Source organism: Coenobita brevimanus, chromosome 30 (assembly GCF_032717465.1).
Source record: "Coenobita brevimanus isolate Jiangsu-jjx chromosome 30, ASM3271746v2, whole genome shotgun sequence".
In the NCBI taxonomy this organism is placed as follows: domain Eukaryota; kingdom Metazoa; phylum Arthropoda; class Malacostraca; order Decapoda; family Coenobitidae; genus Coenobita; species Coenobita brevimanus.
This window is the reverse complement of record NC_136983.1, coordinates 28,123,161-28,141,683: the sequence shown is the minus strand read 5'-3', so window position 1 is coordinate 28,141,683 and position 18,523 is coordinate 28,123,161.

Below are 18,523 nucleotides of genomic sequence, written 5' to 3'. Positions count from 1 at the left end.
TTCTCCTCACCTAGTGGATCTGTTGCTTTCCTTGGTCTTTCTGCAAAAACTAAGAGTGACTATGACCGACATGATGTTGGGTTTGTTAGTGAATCTTGGCGGAGAGAGAGAGAGAGAGAGAGAGAGAATTCCATTTATAGGAAGAAGAATTACCTGTAGTGTCGATCATCCGAACCTTCTTTGCCCCATCAGGAGCATTGGGGTCCGGAGACAAAGTACTCAGCTCTAACATTTAAGGCGATAATGACAACCTTCCCTGGCCCCTGAGTGGCATTTTGTAAGATACCCCGGCAATTGCTCAGATGGAAACCCTTACCGGTCCTATTTGACGGGGTTTGGTCTTTTCACCGAGGGCCACTGAGTCACTTTAATTTTCTCTTGTATGTTGGTTTTGACTTTTTTGAAACAGACCAGTGGTATATAAATGACATTCAATTAATATCAACGTATTGTCTGCAGAAAAAAAAATGTTAAGAAAAGGTCAGTCTTTTCACTGATGACCACCGAGATCCACCTAACTGGGTCAGTCATTTTGCCAAGGACCACCGAAAGCCACCTAACCGACCCAAACTTAACCTTGCTTTTCCAGTGACCATCGATGTCTCTCGGCGGCCCTCAGTGAAAAGACTCATTCTCCTACGGGAATGCCTTAACCCACAAGACAACCACCTGCCGTCATTTGGTTATATGATTACCACCCAGTGCAGTAAATGCTACTTGACTTACAGGAAACTGTTTGGCTTACTGCCAAGTTTAGTCACCTGAGAGCAGCAGTCCATTGAGTTAGTGAATGGCTAGCACCCCTACTGTATAGGTCTTTTTTTTTTTTTTTTCCCCCTGGAGAAAATAACATCCCTGAAATAATTGAGAATTAGTGTTACAGGAAAGGCAAAGAAAGGAAAATGCAAGGTCTACTTACTGCTAAACCGTTTCAGCCCAACAACATCTGTATATTCATTGCTGCTGCCTCTAGACGATTATTTTCTGCGTACGTGGGATTTTTCTCGAAACAGAGGTGTCAGGTATAGTCTGCTAACTCTTTCAGTACGAGAGGTGTTTTCCAAACTGACTAAAATTGCTTATAGGGAGCGAGAACAAACTGGACATCATCACAGTGAAAGAGCTACTTCACTCCGATGATGTATTCTATTGCCGTTACTAAACGATTTTATTTGGCTTGGGAGAGGCTTTTTAAACTGAAGGAGTAGAATATAACCTTTAATAAATCCCTTTACTGCTACGAGTATAGGTGATGCTGATGAGGGACCTACACGTGGTGGCGCTGTGCATCGTAAGTGGAGCGGCTGTGGCAACCACTGTGGAAGTAAATCTCATATTTCCCTGCACCTCACCGTGGGAAGGATCCTGGTCCTACCATAGCAAGGCACTGTCTACCTTAATGAGAGACCGGATCCCTGCACCGTATGTACTGTACTATACATGTAGGTTGCCCACACAAGCAATTGCTTACCTGTGGTCGACGGGCCAGCTCGGCCAGACAGATCAGGGTTAAACAGCAGCAACACCTGATACCTCTATAGGTTTGTCTCAGGTTTAATAAAATCGCCACTCAGGCCTACCAATTGCGCCAATGCATCCTTTGGAGTACTTCCTGCTCCTGTGGACTTTTTCTTCTTTTGGAGAGATTTTATGAAGTGGAGGAGTTAAATGTACTGTTAAGAAGCTGGATTGCTAGTTAGCTTGCGCTTGAAAATTCCCAATGTTTCTCGTAGTTCCGTACTTCCGTTACGAGCCAGGTGTTTGTTATAGTGTAAGTTGTACATTAATATTTGTGCTCTTTTTCTCTATAATGATTTACTTATGTGATTTTCTGTTAAAATATGTAATTTAATTTAAGTTTGTAGGCTAAATAATTTACAGTATTATGCAGTGTAAGAAACCTCTGGCCTGTTTTGGATGTCTCCGAGTTGGTAACTGTTGTAACCATTGCTTTCTTGGGAATACACTAGAACTGTGGAGAAGTGTAAAACTCTAGAATATAGGGAGCTTATATAAGGATGAGGAAGAGACTAGAACAGTTTCAGTCAGTTTTCAATTCAGTTTGAGTGTTGATAAGTGTTAGTGCAGTTTGTGAAGTTTATGTATCTTCCGTACTTGTGAAAATAGTGAAGTGAAGTTGGCAAGCATTAAGTGTAATTATCTGGAAAATAAAGACAATGAACTTAAGAAGCCAGTGTTTATTTTACAACGCCTCAGCTGGTCTTGTTGCACACCGAAAGGCCGACCATAGGAAGAATAACTCACTGGGCAATGTCCTCCCTGTACTGTAATACTGCTGTTGGAGCCTCTGGCATTGTGGGATGTGAACGTAACAATGCACTTTACTAACCCCCTCATAACCAGTGTGAAGGTTGCCTAACTCAAACGTCACGAGATGACCAGGCTTGCCAACAATTTCAATGCACTCTTTCTTCTCTCTCTCTTCCCCGGGCTCACGATCATATCAGAGTTCAATGTAAAGTGCATTTTAATGCTGTAAGGGGCTTTAGTTTATCAACAGTTATCTCAGAGGTACAGTGGTCATCAAAAGTCCTGTCGTTCCTGATAAACAAGACATGCACATTAAAAGTGAATCAGCAACTACTTATACCAGTGATTTTGTTCGGCCACAGATCAGTGTCAAGCGTTGTTTATTACAAATCAAACACACTAATTGTACAAGTCTGTGGAGAGGGAGGCAGGGGGAACAACAGGACTTCTGAAGCCTACCGTATTTGGAGAGGTGTTTATCTGAGAGTCGGCATGAGAGTAAAAAAAAAAAAAAAAGTACACTGGTTCAAAGATCCACCAACTATTACACTGCATCTCCTTCATACTTAGGGCATGTTCATCGCTTCCCTCCCTAATGCATGATGTCACAGAGACTCGTTTCTTGCTGTAGAAACGTAAACAATCCTTCCTGAGCCTAAGAATATTAGCCAGTAGAGGAAAGTGAGGAGTAGGAGAGTCGATTGGTTATGCGGACTTTTGACCTTGACTGTACAAGCGGTGATGCCACTCAAGGTCTCGACTTATTTTATGCGAGGAAGAAGGAACCAAAGGCTGAGCCTGCATTAACGTTCCTTCCAAGAAAGAAACAAAAACAATAAAAAGGAGAGCCAAATCAAGATCCATTCATTTCGAAATGCCTGGACACACTGCTTTTGAAAGACTGGAGATCATAGAAAGTTGGAAATACAGACGGAGGGAGACAGTTCCAGAGTTGTCCTATTGCATAAATGAAGGACTAAGAGTACCGGTTAACTCTTGCATTAGAGAGTTGTACAGCAAAAGGATGAGAGTTTGTTACTAGCGCCCTTCGTAGAGGTGGAGGGATGCAAGCAGACAGTTCAGAGAAGCAGTGACCACTGAAGTTGCTATAGAAAAGAGATAAAGAAGCAACAGTGTGGCGAAGAGACAAAGGTTGAAGGAAGCCAGGAAAAGGAGGAGAGTTGATAAGATGAATAGCCTTTGACTCCACCCTATTGAGAAGAGCTGTATGTGGGGAGCTTCTCACACATGAGAGTTGTACTCTAAGCAGGGGCGAATAAAACCCGTGTATGAAGTCAACAACTGTGCAGAGGTAAAGAAGGCAAGGAGTCGGCTTAGCACACCCAATCTCTTGGAAGCAGGTTTTACAAGAGATGCAATATGATCTTTCCAAGATAAGCCCCGTGTGAATGAAACCCCAATCATGTTCAAGGATGATGCAGGATTAAGCGCGCTCGCGCTCGCGCGCGCGTGTGTGTGTGTGTGTGTGTGTGTGTGTGTGTGTGTGTGTGTGTGTGGCCACCACTGACATTACTCAGGGTGAAGCTGTGTGTCTATCTCAATGTGTTTGCTTTTTTTTCTGTCTGCATGCATACCACTCCGATAACGCTTAGTGAAGCTGTATACTCTCTCTCTCTCTCTCTCTCTCTCTCTCTCTCTCTCTCTCTGTATGTGTGTGTTTGTCTCTTCACATCTCTGTCTATGTTGGGTGCAGGAACATATGTTTGTTTTCTTTACATGTTTGTACTCGTATGTATATATAATTTTGTATCTCTTTTTGTCTAGCCCTTACATTAAGTTGAGTAAAGCTGTATTTCATTTAGATTACGCAGAGTGAAGCCGTATGTCTGTATTTTTCTTTGGTAACAACGGATGTGTGACCTATTTGACTGGGTACTCTGACAGTTCTTCGTTTTCCTGTTTTTAGATTCCTTCCATCCCATGTATTTACTGTACTAAGAGACAAGGTGAAGATGACTATTGTTATTATTATGATGGTGGTGGTGGTGGTGCACTTGCGCATTTATTCTAGCCTGACCAACATCCGTACCCTTTTTTTCAGTTAAGTTGATGGCCAGGTGTAGTCAGGTGGAAGGAGACTTATTCCTGCTTCATAACAAAGGCCTATCGAATTGCACGCAACCGCTACTTAATATTCAAGTGACTCAGTACCATCAGATGAAGATAAAAACAGCTATAGCTGTGGTGTTGTGGCTGCAGTATACCGAGGCTTATGACTATCATTTCTATCTAGTTACATAGCAACTTGCCCACTTTTTGGCTTAGGGCTGTTAATTTCCCGTATTCACATAGCATCTTAATTTTTTGGCAATGCTAACTGTTAAAATTCCCTAATTACGTAAGTCTTCATTTTTTCGACTATTCTGGTAGAAATGGATGAAGAGCGATTCGTGAGAAAGATAATTAGACCTGATTTGAGAGGTGTGAGGCTGAGTGGACGACCATGAGTAGGATGGATGGACAATGCGAAGAGAGCGTTAAATATGAGTGGAATGAGTCGAGCGAGGAAGAGTGGCTGCACGTGATAGACATGACTCGGATGCATGGACAGAAAGTAAGAATGCTAAAATCGTGACGCAACCCTGACTGGATGTTCTCCCCATCTGGTGTGATAAGCTGATCGGGTCAGGTGTGGGGAAGGGGATGGGTCCATTACGATGTGGCAGGGGTAAACCAGCTCTGCTGTCGGGCCCTGCTGCAGATGTCGCTGGATTGCACAGAGCAGTTGACCCTCGTGCGGTGCGGTGCGGTAAGGAGCGGTCCCTTCTCCCTTTTAAGGCTAAGATACGAGTAAATGTGTGTGTGTGCATGAGCAATTTGGTGAGTGTGTCCTCTTGCCTCGGCTATCCCCCTAGGGGGTAAAAAGTCTAGGTATATATACAGATAGATTTAGTGATACTCTTATGGTTGTGTAGTTGCAGCTTACCTAAGGATATGGGTATTAAATTTCTCTAATCACATAGCAGCATCTCCACTTTCTTTTTTCTTTTTTTTATCATTCTTGATAGTGATTTAATTTCCCCCACTTACAGAGCAACCCTGCATCTGAGCTATTTGATGGTAGCAATGATGGTGGTTTAGTTGCACTCGACAGAGGAATATAACTATTAAACTCCCTTGTTCATGTAGCATTTTTTTTTTTTACTCTTTTTTTGTACTAATTTTCTCCAAGTCAGTAACTTCCTCACGTTGGCTCTTGTATCTGTTAATTTTACCTAGTGACAATTTCCCTATTCTGGATCTTCTAGCTAATAATTTACCCTATAACACCTTCCCACTTATTGGCTGTACTGTGGTGTGCCTGGTGGTGGTGATATTGCAGTGACAAAGCAGGGATGCATACCGAAGGATCCACTGACTCTCATCACGAAGGACCACGTGAGGGCGATGCTAAGGGCAGACAAAGGTGATGCCGCCTAGGTCTCCTCCTTCAACACCTCCGACTGTGTTAAGAAGGGTGACAACATGGCCACTGTTGTCACTAGGGTCCAGGTACTCTTTCAACAGGCCGATCAACAGAATCAGGTGCCTTACGTGGTCAAAATAAACCCATGTCGAGATGGTTACATGATCAGAATGAACCCTTTTCGAGATGGTTCTTCACTCAAGAAGGTAAACCACATGGTATTTGACAAGGAAGTCGACTTCTACACAAAGACTGCCCCGGAACTGAGTTCTGTGCTGACTGCTAGGGGACATGAAATTTGAGTGCCAAGGCTTCTCTACTTCTGTATGCAGCCCTTGAATGAGCTCATCTTCCTGGAGGACCTAAGGGCAAGGGGGTTTAAGATGTATGACCGATATAAAGGGCAGGATGAAGCACACGTGAAGTTGGTCATATAGGAGCTGGCCAGATTACATTCTTCCTTGTACGTCCTGCAAACGACTCTGCCCAAGCGGAAGCTCACGGACATGTACCTCTCCCTCAGAAAGGACTGGTTGAACACGAGTGGAGAACACAAACAAATGTTCACCAACATGATGGCTGGGAACTACGATAATACAGCAGTGATGCTGAAGAAGATTGGCGGGTACGAAAAGGTAGTGAAGTGGATTGAAAAGAATGCGCAAAACTGCCCCGACATTATGCAGAAGCAGATCACTTGTGTCCCGCCCTTTGAAGTCCTGTGTCACGGTGACTGCAGGAACAATAACATGCTTTTCAGGTGGGTCATTGATTGTTATACAGCTTTTTTCTTAGTCCATGTAGACTGGAAACCCCTTTCAGCTCCACTGATGGTCAAGTGTAGTCAAAGGGCTGATTTGGCTGGTAAGCAAGAGGACTAACACCTGTTGTATAAGTAAGGCATATAAAGTTTCATGCAACCATGACTTCGTATTCAAAAGTGTGGGAGTGGCCCAGTTCCGTCATGTGAAAACAAACCGACCACACATCTCGCAGGGTATTTAAGGGTAAGAGAGTTGCCTGAGTGATGGACTGAAATGTCTTCCCACAAAACACTTGTTTATTTTTTCTTTTTTTTGAGAAGAGATAGGCACAAGATGAAGGGTTCATTACTCCAAGGCATATAGAAAGCTGGTGCTAAGGAATGCTGGGTTTCTATTTTCATTACCTTTAAGGACTCAACTCCTGACCATCATCCTTCGCTGACTGTGTTCATTGCTTCGCTAATACGGAGAGCAGTGCAGCATACACCTACAAACATATGCCTCCAAGTATCTGCACCAGGTTACACGTATACTATAGGATAACCAATCTTTTGTGATAATAATAATAATAATAATAATAATAATAATAATAATTTATAATAATAACAATAATAATAATTAGACAAAGACTTTAACCAGCCCCGTCCCGACAGATTTTCCACCACTGACTCCCCCCAATCCCGACCAATTTTGGAAAAAAAAAATTTGGCTCAAACCTCCGCTTTTGATGAGAAACGTCGAAAATTCATAGAGAAATCACTCACCCGAAGTTTAAAATACTCGATACAGGTAGCAGTACACCTTACCTTACGGGGTTTTCTATCAAGCTGGCTCCAAAGAAAACGAGTTCTATGGGAGGGTAACTATTGCACACCACTCATAAACGGTATTTATTTATATATTTGGTATGAATTTATATGTAGTACGAGAGTATATTGGTTTTCACACAGTAATATAGGCAATATACTGTAAGCATTGTTTCACTCACCAAACACTTCAACATATCTGACGTTTTGGGCGACATTATCTGATCATCATTTCTGACTGTTTCTTCCTCTAATGCTACGTAAACTTTGTCCACCACATTGTCATCGATTGAGGAATCACTCTGGCCCTGAATTTCGTACCATGGCACGACATGTCTTTACTGGTCAGGTCACTGGTAACACGTGAATTGCCAAGACAATGGCGTGCAGGGGGTGGGGGGTCATGCGGGGTAAGATATTGTCCCTGCCTGGCATCTTGTAGAGGAAGGTGTCCCATGTATACGTACCAAAAATCACATGCGAAAATTGAAAATCTTGCAAATTAGGGACCTTGCATTTGATGCTCGTTTATATGCATCAACGGGACTGACAGTGAGAAAAATGTGAGGACGTATACAGTTTATACGTCAATGGGACGCAGCGGGTTAACCTCCAAGTACTAAGAGAATGGGATCACAAATGTCTTCCACCAGTTGTCATTTCTTAACAGCACATCACGTATATCTTATGATACCAGAAGGGTTGGGCAGAGATTGTAAGGGCTGTATTCTTATCAGGTAAGGAAGCTCCCCAACACATCTTCCTAAGCGATTTTTTTTTATTTGGGCCAGAATAGCTCTGGTAGCACCTGCACTGCATGACTGAAGAGTTGGCAGCTGGAGCCCGAACCGGTGTAACGTCTTTCTGGTGAGAGATGTAGCGCTCTCTCCAAGGGTCTCTCCTTGCCCTGCAGAGCTATATGGCCCATTGGTCCTTGCTTGGGATATTCACCCTTTTGGCATATTACGCTTTACTGTTCTCTTCTGTGTTTCATAAAATCCCTTGAATATTGCCATATTCTTAAATAACGTACAAACTGATATAAACCACCCATATCTAACATACAAATTCCTAAGGATGAGGTGTTAGGGAGCTTCCTAAACCTTCGAGAATAAGGGGATGAGTCATTTGTTACAGTAGGGAGAAAAAGTATTTATTACAGGATATGATTATATTTTTACCCTGCATCTCCAGGGTCAAGTTCCTGATATTTACTTCTTTGATAATTTGACTGATTCAGTACTAAATAGTAGTTATGAAAATGGCGTGTTATATCCTGTTATTAAATATCTGCAGCATTAGTAGTTGAATGCAGGTACTGATGTATATTTTACGGGTATTACATTCATATTCTTCCAAAAAAGTAAAAGCTCTTGTGGGACATAAATTAAATTTCACAGTTCCTGAGTGAGGTTTATGAATGAACAATTTTCTGCGATGATTCATCCTTTGATTCATTATTTTTTTTTTCTAATTACCTATTCGAAGACCTACCGCAAAAAAGAATTAAATGTATGAATCATTATTTTGAAGGAGTTTAAAATTTCAGTGTGTAATGTTGACATACTGTATCGTGTTCCTTCCCATAAAGGTACAATGATGATGGCACACCAGCTGAAGTTATGCTGCTGGACCACCAGGTATCGCGTGTTGCCTCCCTGCCACGAACCTCAGTTAGTTCCTATTCACCAGCGTGTCGTCAGTTATCAGGAGGCCAAATCTGGACTCCTTCCTGACCTGCTACTACAGCACCTTCAGCAACATCATTCAGGCGGGTGGAGCGGAGATGCTGCTCAGTATGTCGGAGCTCTGGCAGGAGTTTCGGGATAAGATGGCATATGGCCTTATGTTTTCCCTGATGATCTTGCCCTTCTTAGTAACTGATCCTGCTGATGGCCCCAGTGCTGAGGATATATTGGCCAAAGACACCAAGGCGAAACTGGAGGTCTGGCGTGAGTGACACTTCACGGACGACATGCTGAAGAACCCCCTGGTACGAACACGCTTCCTGGATACACTAGATGACATGGTAGAGGCGGGGATTATATAAGCTAGTGTGTATGTAGGCCTGTGTACTTTTTTAAAATTTTATAATAAGGGAGTAAATTTTCTCCTCACCTAGTGGATATGTCACTTTCCTTGGTCTTTCTGCAAAAACTAAGAGTGACTATGACCGACCTAATGTTTGATTTGTTAGTGAATCTTGGCAGAGAGAGAGAGAGAGAGAGAATCAGTTCCCAAACGTCATTATGAATTTATATATACTGTACGAAGAATTATCTGTCAAGTCGATCATCCGAACGTTCTTTGCCCCGTCAGGTGCGTAGAGGTCCAGAGATGTGGTACTCAGTCCTAACATTTACAGGGAGAATGACCACCCTCACTAGCCTCAGAGTGGCATTAGGTGGGTAAGAAACCCCGGCAATTACTCAGAAGCAAACCATTACAGGTCCTATTTGAAAGGGTTTGGGCTATTCACCAAGGGCCCTGGAGAACTACTTTATTTTTCTCTTGTATGTTCGTTTTTGTCTTCTGGCATTGACATACAGTACATAGATCACTTTCAAAGAATATCAGCGTCTTGTCTACAAAAAAATAAGAAAGAGAAAAATAAATGGTAAGGAAGGGTCGGTCTTTTCACCGAGAGCCACTGAGAGCCACATAACTGGGTCAGTGTTTTCATTGAGGGCCACCGAGAGCCATCAAACTGGGTCAGTCTTTTCCCCGAGGGCCACCGAGAACCACCTAACCTAACCTAATTTAACCTAATCTTGCATTTACAGTGAACTTCGGTGTCTCACAATGGCCCTCGGTGAAATGACTCACTGTCAGACAGGTGTGCCTTAACCCACAAGACCACCACCTGCCGTCATTTGGTTATATGATTACCACCCAATGCTTTAAATGCTCCTAGACTTACAGGAAACAGTTTAGCTTATTGCTAAGCTTAGCCACCTGAGAGCAGCAGTCCATTCAGCTAGTGGATGGCTAGCCCCCCCACTATATAGGACTTTTTTTTTTTTTCCTGGAGGAAATAACTTCTCTATCATAACTGAAAATCAATATTACAGGAAAGGCAAAGAAAGGAAAATGCAAGATCAACTCACAGTTTAACCCTTTCAGTCCGACAACGTCTTCTGTATACAGCAGACCCTAGTTATCTGCGGGGGTTAGGTTCCAGAGGCCCTCGCCGAAGGCAAATTCTGCGGATACTCAAGTCATCATCACAAAATGGCATATTATTTACACATTAGCTAAGCACATCCCTGAAAAAGTAAAAACATACCTTAAAATATTACAAATACACATTAACACTCACCAAAAGACTGTGTGTTCTCTTCATAACCATCGTACAGTGATGACGATTGCTGTATGACGATGATGACTGCTGTATAGATGACAATGATTGCTGTATGATGACGACGATGATTGTAGTGCAGTTCCTACAGTGCCAATGTGGTAAGGCGACGAGATGTGTGGCGGCGCTGTAGGTAAGCCGTGAGTCTAGTCTGACCCTTCTGACAGGATGCCAGATAACACCTTACACTCTCTCTTTGGCTTAGAAGGATTGCTTTTATACTTGTTTCTTGGGAGCCATTTTTCACCTACATAATGAAGTACAGTAGAGTTGTAAACACGAGAAGGGCAACGACAACGTAAGTATCGAACTGATTAGTATTTAAAATTATTCTGGCGGAGTGGTGGGAATACCCGTGGGTACGAGTATGCTAACTGTAGCAACAAAAGACGTGCATGTTGCATGCCAATTTCAAATTAACTTACCGTTGATAGTACAGTATTAAAATAAGTTTGATCCGCGGAAACTTAAATCCGTGGATGCAAATGCCGTGGATGAAAAGGGTCAACTGTATTCATTCTTGTTGCCTCTAGAGAATTTTTTTTTCTGCTTAGGTGAGATCTCAAACTGGAGGTGTCAGGTATAGTCTGTTAACCCTTTCAGTACGAGAAGTGTTTTCCAAACCGAATAAAATTGCTTATAGGAAGCGAGAATAAACTGGACATCATCATAGTGAGAGAGACAGCTACCTCACTCCGATGATGTATTCTGTTACCGTCACCAAATTATTTTATTCGGCTTGGGGGAGGTTTTTCAAATTGAACATGTTGAATATAACCTGTAATAAATCCCTTTACAGCTACGAGTATAGGTGGCGCTGACGAGGAACCTACACGTGGTGGCGCTGTGCCGAGACCAGCTAGAAACCTCGGCTGTGCATCCTCAGTGGAGCAGCTGCGGCAACCACTCGGAAACCAAACCGCATATTTCCCTGCACCTCGCCGTGGGAAGAATCCAGGTCCGACCTTGGTGAGCAAAGCGTTTTATACCACAAGGGGGACGCTGGATCCCTACACGGTGCGTATGTACTGGAGTGTACAGGTAGCATGGCCACACAAGCAGTTGCTTACCTGTGTTCGACAGGCCAGCTCAGCCAGACAGATCAAGGTTAAGCAGCAGCAACAACTAATACATCTATAGGTCTGTCTCAGGTTTAATAAAATTGCCAGTCACGTCTACCAATTACTCCTGCATGTCCTTTGGAGCACTTCCTGCTCCTGTGGACTCTTTTCTACCATTGAGAGACATCGTGAAGCAGAGGACTTAAATACCTACTCTTTACTAACCTCCTCATACCAGTGTGAAGGTTGATTGAGGAGACTTCCGCCTACCTCGTACGCCACCTGCTAACCAAACCAGGCTTGCCAACCATTCAAATATGACCGCTCTTGATTTCTCTCTCTCCCCCCCTCAAGCACAAGATCATGTCAAACTTCAAAGTAATGTGTGTGTGTGTGTGTGTGTGAGTGTGTGTGTGTGTGTGTGTGTGTGTGTGTGTGTGTTTAGTGTAAGGGGCGTTAGCTTATCACAAGTTATCACAGAGGTACAGTGGACATCAAACGTCCTGTCGTCTTTCCTGATATACCCTCCATGCACATTAAAAGTGAATCAGCAACTACTAATACCGGTGATTTTGTTCGGCCTCAAATCATTGTCATAAGAGTTTTTACTACAAACCAAACACACTGATTTTACAAGTCTGTGGAGAGGGAGGCAGGGGGGACAACAGGACTTCTGAAGCCTACCGTATTTGGAGAGATGTATATCTGAGAGTCGGCATGACATAGTAAAATGGTACAGTCTGGTTCTAAAATCCAACAACTAGTACACTGCATCTCCTTCATACTTGGGGCATTTTCATCGCTTCCCTCCCTGACATGACATCAGAGAGAATCGTCTGTTGCCGCAGAAACATAAATTGTCCTTCCTGATCCTAAGAATATTAGCCAGCAGAGGAAAGTGAGGAGTAGGAGAGGCGATTGGTTATGCGGATTTTGACCTTGACTGTACAAACAGTGATGCCACTCAGGGTCGCGACTTGCCAGTAGTAACTTGTGAAGGGATTCTTAAACCTATATACGATTTATTCCTTCTCAAAACTCGAGAGTTTGATTTACAGGGCAGACAAGGAGACAGTAAAATGTCTCCTTTTTTTTTTTTTTTTTTTTTTTTTTTTTTTTTTTTTACTGAAAAAATCTTCGGTACGAGAGGGAAAGTGTCATGGCTCTTTAGACTCACCACTTTTTGTTGTTTAATGTACTCTGTATACCTTTACAACAATAAATATTTCAATCAATCTGTTTTTTTTTTAATATATTTTGTTATTTGCTTAAGGACAACTAAAGTTGTGGGCAGAATCTTTGCATACGATATCCATAGTTTTTCCTTCAAATAAAAAACAGAATTCGGAGAGGAAACCTGTCTTAAGATTGTTCATAAATATCATCTTGCCATATTTCCCTTAAGAGTTTTACGTGGGAAGAGGTAGATATTTGGGATGATTTTGCCTTGTCCCTTGTGTAGTCTTTCCTCGCCAAAAACCAAGTCTACCTTTTACAGGAGTTGATGGTAACCTTGTAGTTTAAAATCTCATCCATTGTCACACACACACACACACACACACACACACACACACACACACACACACACACACTGACTGCAGTAGAGATCAATACATCTGAAGGGAAAGTAATTGTAGCAAATTTATACATGCCACCCAGGTCAAACACATGAGAAAGAGGAGAATATGAGGATCCGGCAGAGAGTACAATTCGGAGTTTAAGAGCATTACTACATAGAATGGAAGAGAAATCGGAAAGAATTATACAAACTGGAGATTTTAATACAAATATAAATTGGAATACTCTAGATATAACAAGCCAAGAAATCTGTTGGGACCTAAAGCTCCTGGATCTCGTGCAGTTTTTCCTAACGTGAGATGTAAGGGAAAGCACCAGAAAAAGAGGACTCGATGTACCCTCAGTGCTAGATCTTATATTTACTAAGCAAGAAAACGATTTTGAAAATTTTATGTATCACCCTCCATTCGGCAAAAGCAACCATGCAGTACTAAATTCCAACTTCAGGATTGCATATGGCATAGTTAACAACAATGAATGTTACAAAAAGAGCCTAAATTATAAAAAGAGAAACTACCATGACCTAAAGAAGTACTTCTTAGAAACTGATTGGGAAAAGGAGCTTAGAGGACAAAATTTAAATGCTATATATATATAAAAATCTGTGAACTTTGTGAAATAGGGGTCCAGAAGTACAACCCACAGCACAAAGAAGCAGAAAAGAAAGTAAAGAAGTGGTTTTTTTACAGACTGTAAAAAAAAAAAAAAGATATATTGTAGAAGAGATACAAAAGACACAATAGTGAAAGGGCATATAACAACTATAAACAGGCAAGAAACGACTATACAAGAATAAGGAGGGAAGCCCAAAAACAATTTGAGGAGGATATCATAAATAAAAGTAGTGATCAACCGAAGCTATTTTACAGCTACATCAGAAGCAAAACCAAAGTAAAAGATAAAATACAATCCATTAAGGATGAGGGGATCACCTATACACAAGAGAAGGATATTTGTGAAGCACTAATTTAGAATTTCCAATCAATTTCTACAGAAGAAAATTTTTTTCAGAGGGATGATATGGAACATGCATGCCCACACATACTACCAGATATACAAATATCAGAAAAAGAAATACAGGAGGAGTTAAGTAAATTAGACAAAGATAAAGCAAATGGTCCTGATGAAATTTCGTGTTGTGTGCTACATGAATGTGCAAAGGAGTTAAATAAACCATTATCTTTAATTTTCAAGAAAAACTTGAGTCAAGGTAAACTACCTAATATTTGGAAGAAAGCAAACATTGTTACCTTATTCAAGAAAGGGAATAAACAAAATCCACTCAACTACCGACCAGTATCACTAACCAGTGTTGTAAGCAAGATATTAGAAAAGCTGATAAGAAAAGTTTAGGTAAATCATCTAGAAGAACATAATATAATAACAGAAAGACAGTTTGGTTTCAGAAAAGGGAAATCCTGTGTTACTAATCTGTTGAGCTACTATGACGGAGTAACAGAAACATTACAGAAAAGAGAAGGATGGGTGGACAGTATCTATTTAGATTTCAAGAAAGCATTTGACAGAGTACCATACCAAAGACTTTTATGGAAACAGTACCATCAAGGAGGAATCCGAGGCAAACTGTATTGTTGGATGCAAGATTTTCTCAAAAAAGGAGAAATGAGAACAGTACTAAGGGGAAATTAGTCATCATGGAGAGAAGTGTCTAGTGGAGTTCCACAGGGCTCAGTGCTTGCACCAATCATGTTTTTAGTGTATATAAATGATATAGATAGCAACATTGAAATTAAAGCTATCTAGATATGTTTGATAATGATGCAAAAATATAAAGGACAGTTACTAATGCAGACTCTTTTAAAGAGCTATAGGAAGAATTACATAAACTTCATGAATGGGGTAATACATGGCAAATGGAATTCAATGTGGATGAGCGTCATGTAATCAAGTTTGGTAAAAGTGGAAAAAGACCTGATTGGGATTATAAGTTAGGAAATACAACTCTACACACACCAGAAGGAGAGAAGGACCTAGGTGTGATTATTAATAAGAGACTATCTCTGGCTGACCACACCATTGAGAAGGTACGGAACATGTATACACTGCCTGCAAATATGAGAATAGCATTCACATACATAAATGAAGTCATGCTAAGAAAGATAATAACATCATTCATTAGACCAACCCTGGAGTATGCATCTGTATTCTGGAGTCCTCATATAAAAAAACAAATAGATAAGATTGAAAAAGTTCAAAGGGCCGCTACAAGATGGGTACCAAGCTTAAGGGATCTAAGCTACGAAGAAACACCAGAAAAATTTAATCTGCCTATACTACAGGAGAGAAGGAAAAGAGGAGACATGATTATGGTATATAAATGCATATCAGGTAAGGAGAAAATAGACTTACATGATTACATAACCTATGGGGATGTATCAGCAAGAGGAAACTGTAAAAGAAAAATGCATAAAAAGAGAGGCGATAAAGACGTAAGGAAATTTAGCTTCCCAAAAATAACAACTGATCAGTGGATTGCACTACCGAATGAAATAGTGTGTGCCAAAACAATTTAAAGATATGTACGATAAATATGGTTTAAGACACGGGACAGTACGAGCTTGACTCATTCCTGTAAAGATACAATTAGGTAAGAACCAATTACCAGTATAAGTTGCCAAGTCAGAGTTTCTTCCGCTAGATGCACGAGCTGTTATATGTTTTTAGCGATTAATTTTAGCGTATAGCAAGAACTCTAGCCATATTTTCGATCTATTTGCAGTTTTAGTGACATTTTTTATATTTCAGTTCCTTTTCTACAGTTATCTTTTTTGGTTCATTAATAATTCGTGGCATATTAGCGATTTCTGTAGCAAGTGTTGTGTTTCTTGTGACAGTGGGTACAACTGTGCTACAGGCATGAAGCAGCTGTCTTCTTCCTAGTGGTAGGCGATACAAGCTATTTCATATCGATACGATACCGATTACTTTTTTTACTATTATCGGCAGAATCGAGTACCGATACTTTGAACTTCGCTTAGGGCTAATTTTTTATATATAGCTTAGGGGTGCCAGCACTGCTGTGAGAGTGGTCTGACAAGGCCAGTGGTGTGATTCTGACTGTTATACAATACGGTCACACGACTCACACGGCTGGTGACGTGGGACGACAGGAGACAAAGAGACCGGTCTGCCAGAAGCAAAAATATTATCCCTGTCTTTCAGCGTACTAAATAATTATTTCTCTGCGTACTGAAACTATTTAATTTCTCCTTAAAAATTGCCAAATTGGAATACTTCTTTAGTAATAAAGATATGGATACCTAGGCACCAGTATCGATACTTAAGCTTAGACCTCTGGTGTTATGCAGCGTATTCTGGGTTCAACTTCTTCAATTCAGATACGGGCATGGACTTGGGTTCTTTTGTTCAGGACTGGGCAGAGCATGCAAACAAGGGATAGGGCTCAAACACAGGCTAATCAGTCTTACATGTATATTACCTTACAAATACATTCAATGGACTTACACAATAAAGCACATGAGACAACACCATATATAGGCACAAGTATGGTTTATATCACAACAATATGTATGGGGCACAAGTATTACACAGGGTTTATAACACTATAGATGGGGTGCAAGTATTACACAGAATTTATAACACTATGGAGGGGGCACGAGTATTACACAGAATTTATAACACTATGGAGGGGGCACAAGTATTATGCAGAGTTTATAACACTATGGACGGGGCACAAGTACTGAACAGTCTATAACATTATAGGGGGGTAGTGGGGGCACACAAAGTCTAGATTGCAGGTAGGTGCAGGTGACAGCCAGGTGTGGGAGGAGGGCCGTCAGGGGTGCACTCTCGATAGAGGTGCTGGTCACCAGCTGTGCACTCTGAGGTCCGGTGTAGGCTGGAGGGTGGTGTGGTGGGCAGACCCTTCCTGGTGGGGGCCTTAGGTGTGTGGTGGCCCTCAAGACTGGGGCCAAATAGGGCTAGTAGGCACACTGCCCAGTGCCTGCCCATGGCTGTGGTGGGAGTCCTGGTGGAGGGACCAGGTTGGATCGGACCCGGGGTCGGCTGAGGGACACCCATCCAGGTCTGGGGACTGCGGTCTCTCCAGGAGGGAGAGGCCATCAGGAGTCATCTGCGGCCGCTCACGCTCAGGGAGTCCGTCAGCTGCTGGGGGCGTCGGGGGCTGGGTTGCAGGGACAGGACTCCCAGGCTCATGACAGATCCACTCCGGACACTTTCCAAGAAGAGCCCTGTAGGGGAGCAAACTCCACCCACTGTAGTGGAGGGGGAGAGTGAGGGGCATCTCGCTCGGTCTCTGGAAGGGCGGGCTGAGTCAAGGACGTCGCCCTTGCAGGGAGCCTCCAGGGTAGTGGAGGAGGGACGACCAGTGGTCTCTCCCTCAGCTTGGCAGGTCCGGTAGACTCTGCTGGAACTTCACTCTGGGACAGAAGAAGGAGATCCGGTGGACTACCCTCCTGACTGATAGGTCCGGTGGACTCTACCCAGGCTCCCTCCCTGGATAATGGACAAAAGAGGTCCGGTGGACTCTCCCTCGGCCCGACAGGGCCGATGGACTCTGTCAGGGCACCACCCATCCCGGGGACAACAGGAGGAGGAAGTCCGGTAGACTTTCTGGCTCCCACGGCAGGTCTGGTGGATTCTACTGCTCTCCTGCTGCCGGGGGAAAGTTGCAGCTGAGGGACAACCGGTGGTCTCTCCCTCTGTAGCAGGTCCAGTGGACTCTACCACGGCTTTGCTCCCTTCCCTGGGACTGCATGTGAGGGTCGTCCAGTGGACGGTCCAAGACCCCTGCTCCCAAAGGTGGGTGGCAAAAGAAGGAGGAACGGTGGACTTTCCTGCTACAGTAGGTCCAGTGGACTCTACTACACAGCTGCTCCCCTGGGGGTGTGTAGGACTAAGAGGACCGGTGGTCTCTCTTCTTTTGAGATGGCAGGTAGGGTGGACTCTGCTACCGAGGGCCTGCTTGGGACTGTCTCCAAACATGTCTCACCCCGAGTCTTGTGAGTGCTGTCCTGGTCAAAGGGTAATGCACCAGCACTGTGTACCTCTCGCTGGGTCTGCTTGAGAGGAAGATGGGTGCATGGTGGTGAGGGACATAAGACCGTCTGGCCCGGGCCCTCTATGCACTCTGCAAGTCTCCCCGTGGTTCTTCCATGGGGTGGGTGTTGTGCCACTCCTTCCGTGGCTCATCCATGGGGTGGGTATTTCAGCTGATATCGGAAATATCGATATTTTGGTATCGATAGGTCCGCCCC